General features: G+C 41.3%; 1 long non-coding RNA gene across 4 annotated transcripts; it reads right to left on the reverse strand.

The window, feature by feature from the left end:
- Window positions 1-15,647: 15,647 nt before the first annotated feature.
- Window positions 15,648-24,414, reverse strand: LOC120058457. Of its 4 annotated transcripts, none has more exons than XR_005478013.1 (5): window positions 22,510-24,414; window positions 21,621-21,666; window positions 21,439-21,507; window positions 17,743-17,952; window positions 15,648-17,458 (listed from the first exon to the last, which is right to left on the reverse strand). It is a non-coding gene; the product is annotated as an uncharacterized LOC120058457 (long non-coding RNA). The 4 variants fall into 4 exon arrangements; XR_005478012.1 differs by having other exon boundaries at window positions 21,618-21,666; XR_005478011.1 differs by having other exon boundaries at window positions 21,439-21,666.
- Window positions 24,415-25,788: the final 1,374 nt, after the last annotated feature.

Here is a 25,788-nt window from a genome sequence, read left to right on the forward strand (position 1 = left end):
ACATTTCTTGTGTTACTTTTTGATTGATTAGATTTTTTTAAACTTTTGTTTATTTAGTAAATATTTTATTAACTCTATTCTTGAACTGCATTGTTGAGTAAAGGCTTGTAAGTAAGCATTTCACGGTAAGGTCTACACCTGTTGTATTCGACCCATGTGACAAATAAAATTTGATTTGATTTAAAGCATGACAGCAGTGGTGTAGTCTACGGCGATACGGATATCACTTATTATTGATATCTACATAGCTCATTGATGTGAATCACACTGCTGCTCTCTCATTTAGCTATTTGCGCCTTATGGATTGTGGTTGTTGTGGATGGCTGTTCCCAAATCTAAATGTGTATTTGAACCCAATAATGGTTGAATTCAAGAAGTTTAGGCTGACTATCAAAAATGTGCAGCTTGCAACAGCTGCATAGTGCAGATCCAAGCCTATGGAATAAAAGTGAGGCTTTTATTGCTCAATCTAATTCATGCTGATAACAAAAAAATAATCCATAGGCCTAATGGACACATGTACAAACTTGCACACTTTTGATATACTTGGCAATCTGTAGTTGCTACATCCATTTTTGGACTTATAAATGATATATGTATCCATCCATTGATTCTTGTAGAATATAACTTATAAATGCCTCATGAGCTTAGTTCAACTGTCACACTCCATGAGAACCCAACATATAAGCTTGTTTTCCCCCAATGTTTGTGAACATTGTAAATGTAACAACCTGTATAGCCTCATAACATGGTTCAAACAATCATTTTGATATCATGGATGGTCAGTTCTTGCATCTGCAGCTCTGACTATTAATCTGAGAGTGGTTACATTTCTCCATGCCCATCCCTCAGCTTTTTACCAAAACAGAGGCGGGGTGACATTTTGTTATTGTTTCATCTGTGGATTTGCCCTTTAAACAGCTGCATATTATCAAGATATCAAAGTGTCACCAACAAAAAGATAAACAATAGGCCTATAGCAAATGCAGCATTTGGCATTAATTTTTCACATGTAAATAGCACTTTTCAGTAGTGCTCAAAGCGTGCCGTTCCATGAGCGCAGCATTTATTTTTCAATCAATGAATCAATGACCCCAATCAGTCCTCCATGACAACAAATCATAAACAACAGAGTAGCGCTGGCTAATAAGTCCTTAGTTTTGGGGTCATACTCAGGTAAAACATTTAGACTAATCTATACTTCCATATTTCCAAGTCCTATTCTTGAAGATCAAGGGGTGTAACATTTATTGGAATGACTGGAATTCTGATAGACTGGTTTTTAATGTAAAGATATAATTTAATCGTATTATTATATGTAGTAAAAAGCGATGGGTTAGAAGAAGCCTACATAACCAACCCATAAAGTAAAATGTAACATCCATTTATGGGAAGCTATGTAAACTTTAACATTGATTTATCCTGCAATAGATGTCGTTCAATTGGTAAGATACATTTTTGTCTTCATCTAATGCCTCTTAAAGGGAAAGTAATCTAAACGTAACGGAATGTATTCAGATTACGTTACTGAGCTTGGGTAATCCAAAAGTTATGTAACTGATGACACTTTTACACAGGTAACTAGTAACTGTAATGGATTACATTTAGAAAGTAACCTACCCAACCCTGGTGATACAGCACGCGATTGAACAACAGCCAAAGTGTGGGAATTAATGTTGATCTGGAGAATTTACAGAAAATGTTGGTGTCTATGTTGTTACCATGGTCAAGATAATTTGCCTATGTTGCGGGCAGCATTATGCCAAGATTCCTGAGGTAGGATTACGGTCCGTGTATGTTTTGATCTTTGATTTCCAAGTTAAAATGGAGCAATCGGGAACTTGAAAAACGGCTTGTTTATTTGTTTTTTAATAGAAATATACAAAATAAAAAATTGCTTATTTTTTCTTTTAGCATATAAAACCAAAAAAACTACTTGATATTTCGATTTTCACATATTGAGTGGGGTTAAATGTAGAATGCCTGTAATTGGTTAAGTGCACAGCCAACACTTCCTGTCCTTTCAAAGTAGGAGTTCACCCTTCTAACTCCATTCTTTGAATCTGTGAATCTATGATCTATTAATTAATCGATTAATTGTTGCCCATACCATACTCCACAAGTGTCTAGACTCTGGGTATTAGGGGCTAAGGGTTGTTTCTGGACCGGTCATGGGTATTATGGTAACACAGTCAGTCAGTCAGTCTGGCACTGTCTAAAAATGTTATAGGGGCAGTGCAGTTAAAAAAGGGATTTCCTGTGTTTTATGATATTACCACACACACATTATGAGGTAGGGCCGGGACGATATCAGTATCGCAATATTTTTTCCATGGCAAAAATGAAAACACGAAGCAGACCAAACACTTTGATCCTTTAAAAACCTGCTGTATGTAAAATATTGTGTACTATAGCTTGGAGAATGAATAAATGTGTCTCTGGGTGACAACATAATGATGTTTGTTTCCAACATTAGAACTGTTTTCCTAAAGAAGTTAAATCCGCTAAGTATTTTGTTTCCTTGCTATGATACTAACAAGTATCGCGATATTGGTATCGTCCCGGCACTACTATGAGGTCGAAATAGCACTCTAAATTGTGAAAATGATGATAATGATGCCCTTTTGTGGAAGAGCTTTTTTTTTTTAAATGCCTACAATTTCAGCCTGTTCATGATGTCACAATGTGATCTGATTATAATAGACAATGACTGTTGATCTGGGTAAGACGGTGGGCTCTAGACCATCCTATAAGCCAATCAGGGCTGTGTATGTAAATATCTACCAATTTATTTCCTAACGCCCACACAATCAGACTGAGGATTTCAAGAGCCAAAGGAGGCTCAGGGAAATAAACAATAAAACATATATTTTGGAGTTATTTTAATTAAATTGTGATTTATTAGGCATACAGTGTTGACAAAAAACTTATTTTTTCCAAAGACTGCATGGGGGCTTTAATAGCTCTCAAATACTTGCTTCCTCTGTCCTTGGGAGAATCTCAATTGGATTTCCTTGATTTGTCTCATCCTTTCTCCTCATCTCCTTCTCAAAGCCCATTGGGTGAGAAGGTCAGAGGTCCTTCCCCTCTCACCTTCTTATCCAATGGGTTTTGAGAAGGAGCCGAGGAGAGAGGAAGTGAGGAATCAAGGAAATACAATTGAGCTTCTCCCCCTTTTTCCCCCATTCCTTACCTCCCTCAAAAAAGCACATTGGGGGAGAGGAGGGAAGGTTCCTCCCTCAGGCTACAATGCACTTTGAAGGAGAGGCAAGGACAGAGGAAGCAAGAATTTGATGGCTAGTTTTCAGACACACACGTGCGCACACACACACGCACGCACGCACGCACGCACACACATATGAGAAAGGTCAAGACATCATATTGTGCAGTGCAAGACATGAACATACATAGGTGCATACAGTATACACACTCACACAGTTTTTCCTATTGTATGTACAGTGGGGCAAAAAAGTATTTAGTCAGCCACCAATTGTGCAAGTTCTCCCACTTAAAAAGATGAGAGAGGCCTGTAATTTTCATCATAGGTACACTTCAACTATGACAGACAAAATGAGAAAAAAAATCCAGAAAATCACATTGTAGGATTTTTAATGAATTTATTTGCAAATTATGGTGGAAAATAAGTATTTGGTCACCTACAAACAAGCAAGATTTCTGGCTCTCACAGACCTGTAACTTCTTCTTTAAGAGGCTCCTCTGTCCTCCACTTGTTACCTGTATTAATGGCACCTGTTTGAACTTGTTATCAGTATAAAAGACAGCTGTCCACAACCTCAAACAGTCACACTCCAAACTCCACTATGGCCAAGACCAAAGAGCTGTCAAAGGACACCAGAAACAAAATTGTAGACCTGCACCAGGCTGGGAAGACTGAATTTGCAATAGGTAAGCAGCTTGGTTTGAAGAAATCAACTGTGGGAGCAATTATTAGGAAATGGAAGACATACAAGACCACTGATAATCTCCCTCGATCTGGGGCTCCACGCAAGATCTCACCCCGTGGGGTCAAAATGATCACAAGAACGGTGAGCAAAAATCCCAGAACCATACGGGGGGACCTAGTGAATGACCTGCAGAGAGCTGGGACCAAAGTAACAAAGCCTACCATCAGTAACACACTACGCCGCCAGGGACTCAAATCCTGCAGTGCCAGACGTGTCCCCCTGCTTAAGCCAGTACATGTCCAGGCCCGTCTGAAGTTTGCTAGAGAGCATTTGCATGATCCAGAAGAAGATTGGGAGAATGTCATATGGTCAGATGAAACCAAAATAGAACTTTTTGGTAAAAACTCAACTCGTCGTGTTTGGAGGACAAAGAATGCTGAGTTGCATCCAAAGAACACCATACCTACTGTGAAGCATGGGGGTGGAAACATCATGCTTTGGGGCTGTTTTTCTGCAAAGGGACCAGGACGACTGATCCGTGTAAAGGAAAGAATGAATGGGGCCATGTATCGTGAGATTTTGAGTGAAAACCTCCTTCCATCAGCAAGGGCATTGAAGATGAAACGTGGCTGGGTCTTTCAGCATGACAATGATCCCAAACACACCGCCCGGGCAACGAGGGAGTGGCTTCGTAAGAAGCATTTCAAGGTCCTGAAGTGGCCTAGCCAGTCTCCAGATCTCAACCCCATAGAACATCTTTGGAGGGAGTTGAAAGTCCGTGTTGCCCAGCAACAGCCCCAAAACATCACTGCTCTAGAGGAGATCTGCATGGAGGAATGGGCCAAAATACCAGCAACAGTGTGTGAAAACCTTGTGAAGACTTACAGAAAACGTTTGACCTCTGTCATTGCCAACAAAGGGTATATAACAAAATATTGAGATAAACTTTTGTTATTGACCAAATACTTATTTTCCACCATAATTTGCAAATAAATTCATTAAAAATCCTACAATGTGATTTTCTGGATTTTTTTTCTCATTTTGTCTGTCATAGTTGAAGTGTACCTATGATGAAAATTACAGGCCTCTCTCATCTTTTTAAGTGGGAGAACTTGCACAATTGGTGGCTGACTAAATACTTTTTTGCCCCACTGTATATACCCACGCAGAAGCATGCAGACAAATCACAAGACACATGGCTATGTGTACTGTATACATTCTAAACAATACCACTAGAAATAACAATTACACACTATACAGGTATACTGTATATCATTCAATGTTAAGCTTCTCATACACCCACACCTTTAGGCTACTCAAATACATTTACTAGTGATGCTACATTGTGTCCTTGCATCACCATTGGATTTGACTGTAGGCCACTTGTTATAATACCTAACTACACCACCAACATAGATTAGTATCTTTGTTTAGGGCCCTTAGTTAAAATGGTACCATATCCACCCTGCTAAGTCTGCTTTATCCACAGATGTAGTAAGCAGCCAATATGATTAAGTCGCTAAAGAGGTTAATGTTTTGATCTGCAAACAGCCTGGCGTAAGCCTCACTGCTGATCCCCACCACAAGGCATGTATGGCCGGTGAGTGTGTGGGATTACCATGTGGAGACAAGTTAGCTTGCGTGACAAGTTCCAGTAGTAAAAGCTTGAGTCCCAGACTTTAGCCCAGAACCATAGAGTCATCTCAGGCCAAAGGTTGGAAGACCTACATGTACACAGTAGACATACAGCAAGACGTAACATAAACCGGAAAGCCAAAACGACATGAGTCCTTCAGAACATTCCACCCCTTACGCCCTATGTACTGTCATATAAACATAGGACAGATAACCACACACACACACACACCACACCACACCACACACACCACACCACACACACCACGCACAGTAGAACACACTCGCACACACACACACACACACACCACACCACACACACACACACCACACCACACACACACACTCGCACACACACACACACACCACACACACACACCACGCACACACACCACGCACACACACCACACCACGCACACACACCACACACACACACCACACACACACACCACACCACACACACCACGCACACACACCACGCACACACACCACACACACCACACCACACACACCACGCACACACACCACGCACACACCACACCACACACACCACGCACACACACCACTCACATCACACACACCACACACACACACACCACATCACACCACACACACCACACCACACCACACCACACCACACCACACCACACCACACCACACCACACACACACACACACACACACACACACACACACACACACACACAATAATGTGAGATGGGGTAAATCTACAGTCTCTGCCTATGACCCCAGGCATACTCCCTATATCGCTGCCATACATCAGACTGTTAAGACAGATGGCATAAGAACAATATTATGAATGTATGAGGCTGCCCAAGGCTCATTAAGGACATCCCAGGGCCCCTGGATATGTTATCATAGAGTTGCCACAAAATACAACTGTCTGTGTTCTACTGTCGGTGAAACACGCAGAGTCATTCAATACAGTAGAGGCACAGTCCAGGACATTACACGGTATAAACAAATATGTAGGACAAATTCAAACTAAACACTGCTTTGCATGGTGTTTCCTTTACCTCAATAAAACAGTAAGGCCCTTTTATTGGTCCTCTTTCCAGGGAGAAAAGGAGCATCACGTTTGCATGTTGTATTGTTGCATGCTGCTCAGAAGGAATGAATAGCATCACACAGCTAAAGCCTCTCAACAGAATATCACATAGATCCAGAGTGGTCATGAACAGGAAGTGTAGGATGGTCATATAAGGGTATAGGATAAGACCAAGACACAGGATAAGACAGGCTGGGAGAGAAACACACTGATAACAACAGGTTAAGACCAAGACACAGAATAAGACAGGCTGGGAGAGGAACACACTGATAACAACAGGTTAAGACCAAGACACAGGATAAGGCAGGCTGGGAGAGAAACACACTGATAACAACAGGATAAGACCAAGACACAGGATAAGACAGGCTGGGAGAGGAACACACTGATAACAACAGGTTAAGACCAAGACACAGGATAAGACAGGCTGGGAGAGAAACACACTGATAACAACAGGATAAGACCAAGACACAGGATAAGACAGGCTGGGAGAGAAACACACTGATAACAACAGGTTAAGACCAAGACACAGGATAAGGCAGGCTGGGAGAGAAACACCCTGATAACAACAGGTTAAGACCAAGACACAGGATAAGACAGGCTGGGAGAGAAACACACTGATAACAACAGGTTAAGACCAAGACACAGAATAAGACAGGCTGGGAGAGGAACACACTGATAACAACAGGTTAAGACCAAGACACAGGATAAGACAGGCTGGGAGAGGAACACTGGTAACAACAGGATAAGACCAAGACACAGGATAAGACAGGCTGGGAGAGGAACACACCGAAAACAACAGGATAAGACCAAGACACAGGATAAGAAAGGCTGGGAGAGGGACACACTGATAACAACAGGATAAGACCAAGACACAGGATAAGACAGGCTGGGAGAGGAACACACTGATAACAACAGGTTAAGACCAAGACACAGGATAAGGCAGGCTGGGAGAGAAACACACTGATAACAACAGGTTAAGGCCAAGACACAGGATAAAACAGGCTGGGAGAGGCACACACTGATAACAACAGGTTAAGACCAAAACACAGGATAAGACAGGCTGGGAGAGGAACACACTGATAACAACAGGATAAGAACAAGACACAGGAGGACCAAGACAGGGTGGGAGAGGAACACTGATAACAACAGGTTAAGACCAAGACACAGGATAAGACAGGCTGGGAGAGGAACACACCGAAAACAACAGGATAAGACCAAGACACAGGATAAGACAGGCTGGGAGAGGAACATACTGATAACAACAGGATAAGACCAAGACACAGGATAAGACAATCTGGGAGAGGAACACACTGATAACAACAGGTTAAGACCAAGACACAGGATAAGACAGGCTGGGAGAGAAACACACTGATAACAACAGGTTAAGACCAAGACACAGGATAAGACAGGCTGGGAGAGAAACACACTGATAACAACAGGTTAAGACCAAGACACAGGATAAGACAGGCTGGGAGAGGAACACACTTATAACAACAGGTTAAGACCAAGACACAGGATAAGACAGGCTGGGAGAGGAACACACTGATAACAACAGGTTAAGACCAAGACACAGGATAAGACAGGCTGGGAGAGGAACACACTGATAACAACAGGATAAGACCAAGACACAGGATAAGACAATCTGGGAGAGGAACACACTGATAACAACAGGATAAGACCAAGACACAGGAAAAGACAATCTGGGAGAGAAACACACTGATAACAACAGGTTAAGACCAAGACACAGGATAAGACAGGCTGGGAGAGAAACACACTGATAACAACAGGTTAAGACCAAGACACAGGATAAGACAGGCTGGGAGAGGAACACACTGATAACAACAGGTTAAGACCAAGACACACGATAAGACAGGCTGGGAGAGGCACACACTGATAACAACAGGTTAAGACCAAGACACAGGAGGACCAAGAAGGGCTGGGAGAGGACCACTGATAACAACAAGTTAAGACCAAGACACAGGATAAGACAGGCTGGGAGAGAAACACACTGATAACAACAGGTTAAGACCAAGACACAGGATAAGACAGGCTGGGAGAGGGACACACTGGTAACAACAAGATAAGACCAAGACACAGGAGGACCAAGACAGGCTGGGAGAGGCACACTGATAACAACAGGATAAGACCAAGACACAGGATAAGACAGGCTGGGAGAGGAACACACTGATAACAACAGGTTAAGACCAAGACACAGGATAAAACAGGCTGGGAGAGGCACACACTGATAACAACAGGTTAAGACCAAAACACAGGATAAGACAGGCTGGGAGAGAAACACACTGATAACAACAGGTAAGCTCTACTCTCTATACTTACAACGGTCATACTGGGGGTTACAGAAGTTCTCTGTGTTATATTAACTACACAACAAACCCTTGGCAGAACACACAGAGAAGTGTCATAACGCAGCCTATTGTGCTGGAACAGCCTATTGGTTGTTCGTTCATCCAATTACATGTTGTCCCTTTCTTCTAGATGTTTCAGAGATGGAGTGGATGGCCTGTGTAATCATCCTAAACTAAACTGTGTGTGTGTGTGTGTGTGTGTGTGTGTGTGTGTGTGTGTGTGTGTGTGTGCGTGCGTGCGTGCGTGCGTGCGTGCGTGCGTGCGTGCGTGCGTGCGTGTGTGTGTGATATTAGTCCGTTTGAAAGTTAAATAACAGGTACCTTACCCTGTCCAGAAATATTAAAGGATAACTCAGAAACAAATGATGTCGCTGCAATCATCGTCTCTGTAATTGTCTTTTCAAATCAAAAGGGTCAAATGATAAATACATCCCAGTAAACGTGGTAATGACCTGGGAAGAAGCTCCGATGTACTGCAGAGAGCATCACACTGACCTGGCTAGAGGAGGAAAACACATGGATTGGCCTTTCCAGAGGCACCTGGAGGTGGTTTGGTCAGAGGAATTCCTCATTCACCAACTGGAGGAAGGGTAAACCAGACCATAAGAACAGCAGTGGCTGGTCACCGCCGCTCACCATCTAACTTAATAGAACTTGAGTAAATGCAAAGAAGAACGGTAAAAAATCCCCAAATCCAGATGTGCAAAGCTGATACAGACATACCCAAGACGACTCAAAGCAGTAAGTACTGACGAGAGTGTGAATACTTATGTAAATTAGATATTTTTGTATTACATTTTTTTAAGCTAATTAGCAAACATTTCTAAAAACATGTTTACACGTTGTCATTATGGGGTAATGTGTGTAAATGGGTGAGAAGAAAACTCTATTTAATCCATTTTGAATTTAAAATATAAGTCAAGGTGTGCTGTATAAGGCCAGGATTCTATCCAATCATGCCTGTCGACAATGTGCCACTTAAAGCGTATTACCGTGAAAAAGGTTACATTGCCTTTAAAAGCTGCATTGTCGATTTATATTATCATTTATAATAGAGAACATCTACATATCATTTGCTCTACTTAAACATCTGAGCATTACTATATATATATATATTCTGGAGTATTTGATGATATTTCTTATTGATAGTGTATAGTACTTTTATGAATTAAGGGTGGAGGGTAAGGGTTGTATTTTCTAAATGTGTATTTGATATGTTATACTATACTCTAAATGCCTTTAAATGTAACAGCATTAATTCCCTTGATTACCTAGGGTTCTTCTATTCTTCTACTTTGTAAATATGTATTGTTTTTGATATATGCCTTTAAATGTAGTCTTGAATTCCCTTGACAACAATAAAGATATAGGGTACCAGTCAAAAGTTTGGACACACCTACTCATTCAAGGTTTTTTTTAAACTATTTTCTACATTGCAACCAAAAAAGTGTAAAACAAATCTAAATATATTTTATATTTGAGATTCTTCAAAGTAGCCACCCTTTGCCTTGATGACAGCTTTGCACACTTTTGGCAATCCGCCAGAGCCGTCATCCAGCCAGGATCCGCCAGAGCCGTCATCCAGCCAGGATCCGCCAGAGCCAGCCAGCCAGGATCCGCCAGAGCCAGCCAGCCAGGATCCGCCATCCAATCCGGTGTTGCCCCTCATTCCGGTGTTGCCCCTCATTCCGGTATTGCCCCTTAGTCCGGTGCTGCCCCTTAATCCGGTGGGTTTAATTTGGAGGGTGGTCATTGGGAGGAGGCTACAAAAGCAGGGATTTATTATGGTGGGATGGGGACCACGCCCAGAGCCTGAGCCGCCACCGTGGACAGATGCCCACCCAGACCCTCCCCTAGACTTTTGGTGGTGCGTCCGGAGTTCGCACCTTGAGGGGGGGGTTCTGTCACGCTCCTGACCTGTTTTCTGTTATTTTTGTATGTGTTTAGTTGGTCAGGGCGTGAATTGGGGTGGGCATTCTATGTTTTGTGTTTCTATGTTTAGGTCAGGTGTAATTAGCCTTATATGGTTCTCAATCAGGGACAGGTGTTTGACGTTTCCTCTGATTGAGAACCATATAAAGGTAGGCGTTTTCACACTGTTTGTTTGTGGGTGATTGTCTTCTGTGTTTGTGTATGTTGCACCACACGGGACTGTTTCGGTTTGTTCGTTCGTTTGATGTAGTCCGTTCCTGTTCGTGAGTTCTTCGTGCATTTATGTAAGTTCCATGTTCAGGTCTGTCTACGTCGTTTTCTTATTTTGTAGTTTGTTGAAGTGTTTTCGGTTTTCGTCTGTACTTTAATAAACTTCATTATGTCCAAATATCACGCTGCGCTTTGGTCCAATCCCTAATCCTCCTCTTCTTCCGAAGAGGAGGAGGACACCCGTTACAGGTTGAGAGAATGCCAAGAGTGTGCAAAGCTGTCATCAAGGCAAAGGGTGGCTACTTTGAAGAATCTCAAATGCAAAATATATTTTGATTTGCTTAACACTTTTTTGGTTAATACATGATTCCATATGTTTTATTTCATAGTTTTGATGTCTTCACTATTATTCTACAATGTAGAAAATAGTTCAAATAAAATACAAACTTGAATGAGTAGTTGTGTCCAAACTTTTGACTGGTACTGTACACCTAAAACTCTAGCTTCATTGATGTTTTTCATTTATGATACTTTATACTGTACTTCTGCTGATCTGAAGGATGGAACTTGTATCACCAGTGTCAACAGTGTAGCAACAGTTTATCACCAGCTGGGGTGCTATGGAGCAGATTTTTAAGTTAGATTTTGAATAAACATGAAGGCCCAATACAAAAACATCCCCTTTAATCTGCCCCTACTACTTCAGTGTTCAGAGATCTAAAGGAACTGAATAGGTGTAAACAATATGGGGGAAGCTCCCGTACGTCTACTGGAAGGTTAGGTGGAGCCAATCACATTCCTTCAGATCTCTTATATCCAATATAGATGTAGAATCTTAATTTGATTACTCCTTTGTTGTTGACAATTTTTCTGCACGACAGGAAATGCAAACTTGTAGTGTATTCAAAGTTTAAAAAGGCCTTTAGAGTTTATAATTTTTATAAGTTTCTACTTTAAAATGTCAGCCTTGATTTGCCCCAAAGAAAAATGTATCAACTTCTACAAAGAATGTCCATTAATTACACTATATTTACAAAAGTATGTAGATAACCCTTCAAATTAGTGGATTTGGCTATTTCAGCCACACCCTTTGCTGACAGGTGTATTAAATTGAGCACACCGCCATGCAATCTCCATAGACAAACCTTGGCAATAGAATGGCCTTACTGAAGAGCTCAGTGACTTTCAACGTGGCACCGTCATAGGATACCACCTTTCCAACAAGTCCCTTTGTCAAATCTGTCACGTTCCTGACCTGTTTTCCTTTGTCTTGTATTTATTTTAGTTGGTCAGGGCGTGAGTTGGGTGGGTTTGTCTATGTGTGATTTTCTATGTTGGGATTTTTGTGTTTGGCCTGGTATGATTCTCAATCAGAGGCAGCTGTCAATCGTTGTCCCTGATTGAGAATCATACTTAGGCAGCCTGGGTTTCACGTGTGTTTTGTGGGTGTTTGTTTCTGTGTTTGTGTTTTCACCACACGGTACTGTATAGGTTTCTGCACTTCGTTTATTTGTTTTTGTAATTCAGTGTTCAAGTTTCGTTATAATAAATCATCATGAACACTAACCACTCTGCGTATTGGTCCGATCCGTCTCGCCTCTCCTCGTCCGAGGAGGAGGAAGAATATGAAAGCCGTTACAAAATCTTTGGCCTGTTAGAGCTGCCCTGGTCAACTATAAGTGCTGTTATTGTAAAGTGTAAACGTCTAGGAGCAACAACGACTCAGCCGCAAAGTGGTAGGCCACACAAGCTCACAGAACGGGAACAGCGAGTGCTGAATTGCGTAGCAACACTCACTCCCGAGTTCCAAACTGCCTCTGGAAGCAACGTCAGCACAAGAATTGTGTTTCCATGGCCGATCAGCCGCATACAAGCCTAAGATTACCATGCGCAATGCCAAGCGTTGGAAGGAGTGGTGTAAAGCTCGCCGCCATTGGATACTGGAGCAGTGGAAACTCGTTCTCTGGAGTGATGAATCACGCTTTGCCATCTGGCGGTCGGACGGACGAATCTGGGTTTGGCGGATGCCAGGAGAACACTACCTGCCCCAATGCACAGTGTCAACTGTAAAGTTTGGTGGAGGAGGTCAAATGGCCTGGGGCTGTTTTTCATGGTTCGGGCTAGGCCCCTTAGTTCCAGGGAAGGGACATCTTAACGCTACAGCATACAATGACATTCTAGATGATTCTCTGCTTCCAACTTGGTGGCAACAGTTTGGGGAAGGCCCTTCCTGGTTCAGCATGACAATGCCCCTGTGCACAAAGCGAGGTCCATACAGAAATGGTTCGTCAAGATCGATGTGGAAGAACTTGACTGGCCTGCACAGAGCCCTGACCTCAACCCCATCGAACACCTTTGGGATGAATTGGAACGCCGACTGCAAGCCAGGCTTAGTCGCCCAACATCAGTTCCCAACCTCACTAATGCTCTTGTGGTTGAATGGAACCATGTCTCTGCAGAAATGTTCCAGAAGAGTGGAGGCTGTTGTAGCATCAAAGGGGGGACCAACTCCATATTAATGCCCATGATTTTGGAATGAAATTTTGACGAGCAGGTGTACACATACTTTTATTGTATAATCCATGTAGTGTCATGTAGTGTATAATCCACATAATTAAAATCTCCTGTTGCTGCAGGATTATTTTCCTGCTGTGGCAAACTGACTCAAATTAAGTTCCTACATCTGTAGGTGCTGTAGTGGCTAGAGTAAGTAGCTTAAGAACATAATAGGAGTCTCTATTCTCTGCTCTACCTGGGTTACCTCAGTCTCTGTTTACGCTTCCAGGTGAAAGGTCAAGGTCTGTTTTTCCAGACAACCCGTGGTCAAAGTTCATGTTTGTCTCGCTGCTGGTGACAGGAGAGGAAAAGAAGGGGTAGGATTCCGGTAAGGGATTAAAGACTAGAGGCGGAGAGATGGAGAGATGAAAGGAGGTTATCTCTCTCCCTCTCTTTCCCCGGAGTGCATTGATCCGTTAGTGTTTAGCAGCCTGGGGTGAGTGGGTTTGTTGGCCCTGGGCCAAGTAGAAGTGCTGATGTCAGGGCTCCTATCCTCAGCCCCGGTGTGAAGGTGCATACACTGCAACTGGAACAGGGAGAGACACAGTCGAGGTGGACATCCAAGTTCATTGTTAGACCTACTTGTTATTGGTGGCTTGGCTGCATTGTAGTCTTGACTAGCGTAGTTGAATGCACTTATTGTCACATTTATAAGTCACTCTGGATAATAGCATCTGCTGAATGACTTAAATGGCAATGTGGAAATGAAGTTAATATGGCTTCACAATAAAATCTTTCTGATAGCTGAAGGTTGAACTCAACTGAACTGTAGTCTTCACCACAGTGGACTGAGTTTGCCCTCTAGTGAATTTATCTACTACTACATCACACAGCTTTTACAAGGACTGAAAAAAACGGATGTACGCTGATGGGCTCCCCAATGGTGACTATCGAGCTGGGCAGTGGTGCGTAGCTGTAGCACAATTTTGGTGACCTTATTTGACATTTTCTGACATTTTTTTAGACTTGGATCGATCCAACCCCGGGACAATACATGAGTATTTACAATACTTGTTACACTGTACTATGATTGTTACACTGTACTATGATTGTTACACTGTACTAGGATTGTTACACTGTACTATGATTGTTACACTGTACTAGGATTGTTACACTGTACTAGGATTGTTACACTGTACTAGGATTGTTACACTGTACTATGATTGTTACACTGTACTACGATTGTTACACTGTACTATGATTTTAAAACATTTACAAAAGAGAGTTTATTCCCTCAGAAGTTGGTACACTGTACTTAAAACAATAATTACATTACAACTTGTGATAGAGTTTTAGTAAAGTTGAATCAGTTTATAGATTTTTTTTGTCTTTAATAATGTTTATTACCTCAGAGGACACATTGTGATTAACTGAGTGCCTCTTCAGAGCAGTAACATCCATACCCTGTGAGATGCAAAGTAGGTCAATAAAAGATCAATCTGAAGATAAACACATAAAGTGGATTGTTCTACTTTCAACATTCTACCTCGGCAGTTGCAGTCATGAGCAACACCTATTTGTTCATTTTTTCATACAACAAAGCTGGATAGTGGTTTTAGGTCTGTTTAGCATAAACAGTTTGATATGCGAATGTAAATGCATTCGCATAAATGCTTTCCTCTTTTGTTCTCTTTTGCTCCTCTATTGTTCCTCAAGCAAGGAGGCCTATGACATCACAGATTCCCATCAGAACAACTGAATTACTTTTGTAAAAAATGTGTGTGTACTTGACTATATTTATAGTTGGGATATCGCTTTTCAAAAGTAAAAGTTCAGAAATAGCTGGAGGACGTTTTGCATTTGGAGGAAGTTGCATTTCCATTTTAACGCATATAAAGACAACATGAAAAACTAAGAGAAGATTGGTTTAAGTTAAGGTTTAACTTAATAAAATCAAAGGCATATTTATGACAGTGTTGGAGAACAATGGACATGCATGTATCTTATTCATAAAGACAACATTGAAGCAACTCAGAGAATATTACTTTACTTTGAGGTTTACTTTAATGAAATCACAGACATATTTATGATAGTGTTGGAGCACAAAACTTTGTACAACAAAATATACAGCAATGTATGTTCAGTATTATAAACTGGGTGGTTTGAGTCCTGAATTCTGATTGGCTGAAAGCACATGTAGTTTTACTGCTCTAATTACACTGGTAACCAGTTTATAACAGCAATAAGGCACCTCTGGGGTTTGTGATATATGGACAATATGCCACAACTAAGGCTGTGTCCAGGCACTCTGCGTTGTATCTTGCATAAGAACAGCCCTTAACCGTGGTATATTGGCCATATACCACACCTCCTCTGGCCTTACTGATTAAATGTAAAATAATGGACAGTGAAATAGATACAAATCAAACGAGAGTCCAAACCACTTCCACCAATGGAAATAGTGTCCTGTAGTGAAGCATAAAACATTCTACTGCAATGGTTTTACAAGTTGGATTGCACAACCCAGAACGAAGGATTTGAAAGGATGAAGTGTCTGGTTTTATGTGTTCATTTCGCTTACTTATAATGACGTATTTTGATAGAACCTCCTTTGATAGTTAACCAAATGAATTAATCAGGAATAATGTATAATGTAAATCATGCAAATATAACTTGTCTGTGTAAGCAGTATATAAGAGAACTAACGGGACTGCCCCGGAGAGCTCCCGACCAACGTGTACTATGGTGCATTAAGTTTGTTGGAACTTCTCCAGTTAACTGACAATAAATAATGATTCGTTTAAGTTTGACTTTGAGTCCCTGGTGGTAATTTCCAAGACAATTTGGCATCAAGAACCGGATGATTGATTCTGCCTGCGGAGCTTTCCAGTGAGGGTCTGCGAGGAAAACTGGTGGCACATTTCATGAAGCATGAAGGAAATTTCCATCAGACCAAAAGACAACGAGGACCCGCCCAGACCCTTACTGTGAGCTGCCCAAAAGGAGACACATCATCCGCGAACAATTGAGAGACAGAGCTCCTGACCGACGTGTACTATGGTGCATTAAGTTTGTTGAAATCTCTCCAGTTAACTGAAAATAAATCATTATTCATTTAAGTTTGACTTTGAATCCCTGGTGGTAATTTCCATGACAATAGATTTGCAACTCCTATTTATTTCTGTGTGTACGTGTGTATAGAGTCACTACCCTTCTCCACCATCCATCTCTTCTTTTCAGTCTCATAAAAGGCAGACTGTTGGAGCTCCCTCCAATGCCCTGTACAATGTACAGGGGAAACACTAGGCAGTAGATATTTTCCTACCACTCAAGAAAAGCTGATATGGGCTGGAGATTTGTTTCAGCGGCTGCTGGCAGAACCTGTACAGACGGCCGGAGGGATGCTCATCTCTTTCCTCTGTTCGCTCCTTCCTCACTGCCCCCTCTGCTTCGAGGCCTCCAGTTCCCATTGAAAGGAGGCAGCGGAAGCTAAATCCTCAAATGGAAACGTTGAGTAGGTGAGGCCTTCTGCTGGGTAAGTGTAGGTGGCAGGGGACATGACTGAGGACATGACTGGGACACTGACTGTTTCACTCTCTACAGTAACATAATGCCACAGCTGTGTGTCTCTAGGAGCTTCTCTGGGGTGGTGTTAAGAGCAGAGCAGATTCACCCGCTTCAGGATATCTTCTTCCTCGTGGTGATTGGCCAGTAGCCCATCACTGGCAGCTCTAATGGGCTCTGTCCATCGGTCGTGGTCCAAGATGAAGACGCGACCTCATCTCTTGATGGGCCCAGTGGAGAAGCTGTCAAGGGCAGTGGTGGTGTGGCTGGCAGAGGTGTGCTCTAAAAGAGGCACAATATTATTTTAATGACAAAGCTTTTACTATACACTAACCTGAATCAAATCAAATGTTCAAATATAATATAATTAGTCACATGCGCCGAATACAACAGACCTTACAGTGAAATGCTTACTTATGAGCCCCTAACCGACAGTGCAAACTTCAAGTGTGTGTGTGTGTGTGTGTGTGTGTGTGTGTGTGTGTGTGTGTGTGTGTGTGTGTGTGTGCGTGCGTGCGTGTGTGCGTGCGTGCGTGCGTGCGTGTGTGTGATATCATTTCAATTACCTGTATCCAGCAGGTACTCTTCAGAGCAATCCTCTTTTGTTGTGGCGGTAGCTGTTGCCAAAGGGGAGCAGAACAAGACAGCCGGTTGGGAAGACCACTGTTAGAGCTGGGCCTGCGCTGCTGCGGCCAGATCGGTCTCAGTAGAGAGGAGAGACAGAAGGTCATGCATGTCATTCCTCTCCTAAAATAGAGGCCCAATTACCTTAAAACCTGTTGAGGACAGAGGGCGCTGTTTTCACTTTGGGGGAAAATCGTGCCCAATTTAAACGGCCTCGTACTCAATTCTTGCTCGTACAATATGCATATTATTATTACTATTGGAACGAAAACACTCTCTAGTTTCTAAAACCGTTTGAATTATATCTGTGAGTAAAACAGAACTCATTTGGCACAAACTTCCTGACCAGGAAGTGGAAAGTCTGAAAACTATGCTCTGTTCTAGGTCCTGCCTATAAATGGGCATGATACGTATTAGTATACATGCACGTCATACACCTTCCCCTAGATATCAAGAGGCAGTGAGAGAAGAAATGGAGTGTTTATCTTGGTCTGAGTTGGAATAAATCCTCTTGGAATGACGTGTCACCCATTTCCTGTTTTCAGGAAGGCGCGAGAAGGAACCGGGGATTGCCTTCTGATAAGCTGTCGTTATAGGCGACTACTATCTCCGGCTTTGATTTTATTTGATACATGTGACAATATCCTCGTAAAGTATGTTTTTTCAATATAGTTTTATTAGACTATTGAAATTTATTCGGGACGTTAGGCGTGTTGCGTTGTGTGCCTTTGTTCAGGAAGGAGAGCTTCGCGCCACTTGGCTAGTGCGCTTGCTAATTCAAGAGGGAAAAAGGACGTTCTAAATCCAAACAACGATTGTTCTTGACAAAGGACCTCTTGTACAACATTCTGATGGAAGCTCATCAAAAGTAGGACCCATTTTATGATGCTATTTCATATATCTGTCGAACTGTGTACTATTAGTTTTGCGCCCAGGTTTTGGGCACTCGCTCGCCATAACGTAAGCCTTATGTCGTAATGAAGTTATTTTTAGAATTCTAACACGGCGATTGCATTAAGAACTAGTGTATCTATCATTTCCTATACAACATGTATTTTTTAGTTATGTTTATGAATAGCTATTTGGTCAGAATATGTGTGTCAGAAAAAGTGTCAGAAAAATATCCGGACGTTGTGGGAAAAAGTAGCTACGTTAGCACAATGTATAACCACTGATTTCAGCTCTAAATATGCACATTTTCGAACAAAACATAAGTGTATGTATAACCTGATGTTATAGGACTGTCATCTGATGAAGCATATCAAGGTTAGTCAAAAATTATATATCTTTTGCTGGTTTGTTACGATCGCTAACTTTTGCTGCTGGGAAATGGCTTGTGTTTCTGGCTATTGTGGTAAGCTAATATAACGCTATATTGTGTTTTCGCTGTAAAACACTTAAGAAATCGGAAATATTGTCTGGAATCACAAGATGCCTGTCTTTCATTTGCTGTACACTATGTATTTTTCAGAAATGTTTTATGATGAGTATTTAGGTATTTGACGATGGTGTCTGTAATTATTCTGTCTGCTTTCGGTGCAATTTCTGATTGTAGCTGCAATGTAAACTATGATTTATACCTGAAATATGCAAATTTTTCGAACAAAACATAGATTTATTGAATAACATGTTATAAGACTGTCATCTGATGAAGTTGTTTGTTGGTTAGTTTGGTTGGTTCTTGGTTAGTTAGGTTGGCTTTGTGCATGCTACCTGTGCTGTGAAAAATGTCTGTCCTTTTGTCACGTTCCTGACCTGTTTTCTCTTGTTTTTGTATGTGTTTAGTTGGTCAGGGCGTGAGTTGGGGTGGGCATTCTATGTTTTGTGTTTCTATGTTTAGGTCATTGGTAAATAGCCTTATATGGTTCTCAATCAGGGACAGGTGTTTGACGTTTCCTCTGATTGAGAACCATATAAAGGTAGGCTGTTCACACTGTTTGTTTGTGGGTGGTTGTCTTCCGTGTTTGTGTCTGTGCACCACACGGGACTGTTTTGTTTGTTCGTTCGTTTGTGTAGTCTGTACCTGTTCATGCGTTCTTCGTGTTTATGTAAGTTCTCTCGTTCAGGTCTGTCTACATCGTTTATTTGTTTTTGTAGTTTGTTGAAGTATTTTCGTGTTTCGTCATTACTTTAATAAATTCATTATGTCATATCACAACGCTGCGCTTTGGTCCAATCCCTACTCCTCCTCTTCGGACGAAGAGGAGGAGGACAACCGTTACACCTTTTTTGTATTTGGTGGTGAGCTAACATAAATATACGTGCTGTTTTCGCTGTAAAACATTTTAAAAATCGGACATGTTGGCTGGATTCACAAGATGTGTACCTTTCATTTGCTGTATTGGACTTGTTAATGTGTGAAAGTTAAATATTTCTAAAAAATATATTTTGAATTTCGCGCTCTGCCTTTTCAGTGGAATGTGGGAGGAGTTCCGCTGGCGGAACGCCAGAGCAGTACAGGTTAAATGAGAATGATCATGAAGCTAAATTATGTGAGTGAGCGTGTGATTGAGAGGCGGAGCGATCATGTTGCTGTGCTGTTTCTTTTTTGTTCCATTCAGTCACTAAAAGCACAATACGATCTTTTCCTGACTGCTTAGAGTATTCGCCCTGACAACCCCTGGTGTGTGTGTTCATACGATACAGACGTTTAGCAACCTGACTGAGTCCTTGTAGTAGGATATTCAGTGATTAGCTTTGGCATCAAGTACTATCAACAGTGTACAGTAAGTAGGATAGCAAACATTCCGATCTTAACTGACATAGGCTTAATCATGTGAAGTTTCACAACCTTTAGGGCTTAGTCATCACTCAAGTTTAATAACAGATGTAGGCCACATTGGAAGTGTGTACGCACCTCTCAACCTTTGTAATATGCATTCATTGACACAACCGTTGTTGACTAATGAATCCATCTGTTGTTCCACCTGAGTGTAGACTAATAAGCCTGCTCATGTTCCAATTCAAAAACATTGACCCTTAGTGGTCTGTATATTGACTTTGATCTCAGGCCCTTCTCATGAACAATTATTCTTGTTTTTTATGAACAAGTCTTACCAATTAATATATTCTTTCTACAGCTTATCAGCGTACACCCAATATGTTCCCCCTGTTGATGATGCTATTATGCATTATGGTTGAACCAAAAGATTTCATGTAACACATGTTTTATTACAATTGTGTATGCTGATGTTAATATTATGTACAATATTTAACTATGTTGCCATATGATAATAATAGCCTAATATATTCAACATGCTGTAAACTATTGTCTTTTAACTGTTTCACTCAATTCATTCTTATTAACCTAATAATCTTGTCACACCGCTCACTATTGTCATTGGTTGCACTTATTGCACTGTTTGTCTACATAGCCTGGTTCAATCATTCATGACATTACCCTGAAGAAGGCACAGTGATGCCGAAACATTGGTGTTTTACCCAATAAATGACTGGGAGTTTATATATATATATATTATAGCTTACAGTTTATTCACCGTTAGTCACCACCTCGACAGAAAAGTATTTTATCTGTGTGTGTGCCAGCTCATGCTTTTTACGTTCCAATTCATGTCAGTCACTCTAAATCTAAATCTGAACTTGAGTGGAATTACATTTTACTCAATATGAAGTCATACCTTAAGCAAACACTTTTCTCTGGTCCTTCCTGCTAGGGTCAGTCGGCTTCACATTCGAGAATGAAGGACCTATGGTAAAGGAATATTAACATTAAGTATGCATAACTTATAACGATAACCATACAGTAAATTAAGTGGCCACATTAATGAATTAATTAAAATTTGAATGAGATATTTACCACCATTGTCTATCCGGCACCCACTGCAATGGTGGCAGCTTTTGGTTTACTGTGTGTTTATTAAAAGCAACACCGTTAGCAATAACAGATATGGAAATCATTCTCAATCTGTAAATGAATGAGACCAGGTGTCTCATCTGACTGAAAATTGCAGAGACTATCATTATCTATTTTCTTTTGAAAATCTTCCACTGAACCTTGCACCACACACTTCTATCTAGTGAGAATGCACAGAACATTGTAGCTTTAATTACCTGGTTGTCCCATTGAGGTCAACATCACTTGTTCATGGGAGACCTGCTGTTTATTTTATTCAACCTTTATTTAACTAGGCAAGTCAGTTAATAACTAATTATTATTTACAATGACGGTCAAACCCGGACGACGCTGGCCCAATTCTGCGCTGCCCTATGGGACTCCCAATCACGGCCGTTTGTGATACAGCTGGATTCGAACCAGGGTGTCTGTAGTGAGGCGTCTAGCGCTGAGATGCAGTGCCTTAGACCACTGCGCCACTCGGGAGCACCAAAGGCTGGAGTATTTTCACTATTTAAAGCAGGTAGATAGCTACAGACAAGTGACACCACCACAGCTGCATGTATGTGTGATCTCTCCATATGTTCATTTGTCAATTTCTAAGCCCAACTAGCAAGACAGAACAGTGTTCAGGCTATATTGTTGTCATTCAGTAAAGGTGTAACGTTAGCTAGCTACTGCAATGTTACTGTACTTGCCTACTGTAACCTACAGCCTACAACCAAGCTAGATAGCTAGCTACAAAGAAACAATCCATTTCATCAAGTATTTTCAGCTAAATATATGTAGCTAGTGCGATTGCATACCAAACAACTTTAGAGGTGATTAGAAAGTTCTTAAAGCAAAAGTGACATACCTGTCTTTTTGGCGAGGGCTGCTCTGCTGGCGAACTGGATCTAGAGGCATCTTAAATTTACTCGCTTGCTAGCTTTGCACCTAGCTATCTTGGACAAATATAAAATAAAAAATTGCAGTTGTGTTGTAAGTAGTAATTTCCAGATGGAGAAATGCCAGATCTGTCTGTAATAACTAACGTTAAATAACTGAGATCTGTGTCTACAGTGGTTGTTCGCTCCTTGCTCGAGGCTTACCCGTGCCCATAGAAGTCTGTTTAGCTAAACTTTCTGCTAAACTTTGGCATATGACACGGAATACAGAGTGGAATGTTAGCTAAACAGACTGGTACCCAGACTAACTGTAGCCTGTATCCCAACGCTGCCACCAATATGATATCATATCATATATCTAGGACACAGTTATGAAAATGCATGATATGTTATAGAAATTATTTTATTGAATGAGTTACACAGTATGGGGACTGGGAGGTGAGGGGAATAGTTTTGGTCTGTTTACTCATCATAAACTAGGGACTACAACCAGAGAACTCTCCAGCCAAATTGGTCTCCAAACTCTGTCTTATTCCACAATGAGTCCTGCTTATACTGTATTTATGAATGAGCATTTGGGAAGAATAATAACAAAACACATAAAATATGGTTGAGTATTGACATAATATGAGAAGAGGATGCAATCATGTATAGGTGATATGGAAATACATCTCTGAATCTGACTCTCATTGACCAAGACCAAAGGGCAGGATGAGTCATGTTAGCCAATGAGAGCCTTCTACTTTCAAAAGGCTTTGATTGGGTCAAAACTAATTATATGAAAGATTGTTGGTTACAAGTAGCTTGTAAGGTCTGGTAGCTTAATTTCTTCCATCTAATTAATTTGATACTTGACTGATTCAGGGCTGGGAGAGGAGAGTCTTGGTTCTAGGGTTCTAGAGTTCAAGAGTTCACCATCAGAAGAAAGAGGGGAGCAGCAGGGAAGGGTTCATGTTCTAGATTTGGGACACCTGCCAGTTGGCAATATAAATTATAAAAAGTTGTTTGAAAGTACTGTAGATTTAAAACACACGGGAATCTTGAAATGCATAGTCATACATGCATCCCTCTCTGTCTTTGACCAAAATGGCAAATCTAGTATATCTAAATCGATCTAGCTAATTGTCACAGGAAGACTATTGCATTAGGCCTATCTAGGGGGCAACAGGAAGCCTAGTGATTAAGAGTGTTAGATCAGTAACTGAAAGGTCAATGATGTTGATGAAGTCAGCCCGCACCTCTCTGATTCAGAGGGGTTGGGTCAAATGCGGAAGACACATTTTGGTTGAATGCATTCAGTTGTGCAACTGACTAGGTTTCCCCTTTCCCTCTATGTTCTGTATGTACAGGAAGAGTAAGGCTATTCAGTTGGCATGGTCAAGTATATCAGTGTAATAATAAGAATATACATGTGCCTTTCTTTGCGTTCTAGCATATGATTAATAATCTTCAACATGCAAAATAATGTGAAAGACGTATTCGGAAACATACACAGAACTATTGCTGCACACTAAGTAGATTGAGTGGCCGAGTGAACAGATAAGTGTTTGACGACTCTCTTCCTCTTTTTAAGGATTCTTCTGCACAAAAACTACACGCCATGAATTTCCTCCGTCAACAAGAGCAAGTGTGTGTGAGTGTGTGTGGAAACTCCTTCGGCTTGTGATAAAACACACAAACACTCTGCATAGACATGGCAAGCTTACCCCCCCCATACTAAGAGTGTGTGTGTGTGTATGTGTGTGAATATGTGCCAGTGTGGACTCCAATGACATACACATACAGTGCATTCGGAAAGTATCCACAATTTGTTAGGTTACAGCCTTATTATAAAATGCATTAAATAGTTTTTGTTCCTCATCAATCTACACACAATACCCCATAATGACAAAGCAAAAACAGGTTTTTAGAAATTGTTGCTAATTTATTAAAAATATAAAACAGAAATATCACATTTACATAAGTATTCAGAACTTATACTCAGTACTTTGTTGAGGCACTTTTGGCAGCAATTGCAACCTCGAGTCTTCTTGGGTATGACCCTACAATCTTGGCACACCTGTATTTGGGGAGTTTCTCCCATTCTTCTCTGCAGATCCTCTCAACCTCTGTAAGGTTGGATGGGGAGCGTTGCTGCACAGCTATTTTCAGCTCTCTCCAGAGATGTTAGATTGGGTTCAAGTCCGGGCTCTGGCTGGGCCACTCAAGGACATTCAGAGACTTGGCCCGAAGCAACTCTTGCGTTGTCTTGGCTGTGTGCTTAGGGTCGATGTTCTGTTGGAAGGTGAACCTTCGCCCCAGTCTGAGGTCCTGAGCGCTCTGGAGCAGGTTTTCATCAAGGATCGCTCTGTACTTTGCTCTGTTCATCTTTGCCTCGATCCTGACTAGTCTCCCAGTCCCTGCCGCTGAAGAAGAAAAAAAACAGCATGATGCTGCCATCACCATGCTTCACCGTAGGGATGGTGCCAGGTTTCCTCCAGACGTGACGATTGGCATTCAGGCCAAAGATAATCTTGTTTCTCATGGTCTGAGAGTCTTTAGGTGCATTTTGGCAAACTTTTACTGAGGAGTGGCTTCCGTCTGGCCACTCTACCATAAAGGCCTGATTGGTGGAGTGCTGCAGAGATAGTTTCTCAGTTTGGCCTGGCAGCCAGCTCTAGGAAGAGTCTTAGTGGTTCCAAACTTCTTCCATTTAAGAATGATGGAGGCCACTGTGTTCTTGGGGACCTTCAATGCTGCAGACATTTTTTTGGTACCCTTCCCCAGATCTGTGCCTCGACACAATACTTATGTAAATAAGGTTTTTCAGTTTTTTATTTTTAATACATTTGCAAAAAATTTGAAAAACCTGTTTTCGCTTGTCATTATGGGTTATTGTGTGTAGATTGATGAGGATTTTTTTGTTATCCATTTTAGAATAAGGCTGTAAGGTAACAAAATATGTAAAAACTCAAGGGGTCTGAATACTTTCCGAATGCACTGTACATACACACACACTTTCAGTGATGCTGCCACAGCTTTATTTCACCGTTCTGTTTTTCATAGTGAACCACAAGGCACTGAAGGTGTTGGCCTATAGCGGCAGGAGTGATGTATGCTTAATGTAACATGTACTGCTAACTGTAACATGTAATGCTAAATGTAACATATAATGCTAAATGTAACATAACATGCTAACTGTAGCATGTAATGCTAAATGTAAAATAAAATGCTAAATGTAACAGGTAATGCTAAATATAACATAAAAT

Source organism: Salvelinus namaycush, chromosome 13, assembly GCF_016432855.1.
Source record: "Salvelinus namaycush isolate Seneca chromosome 13, SaNama_1.0, whole genome shotgun sequence".
NCBI lineage: Eukaryota > Metazoa > Chordata > Actinopteri > Salmoniformes > Salmonidae > Salvelinus > Salvelinus namaycush.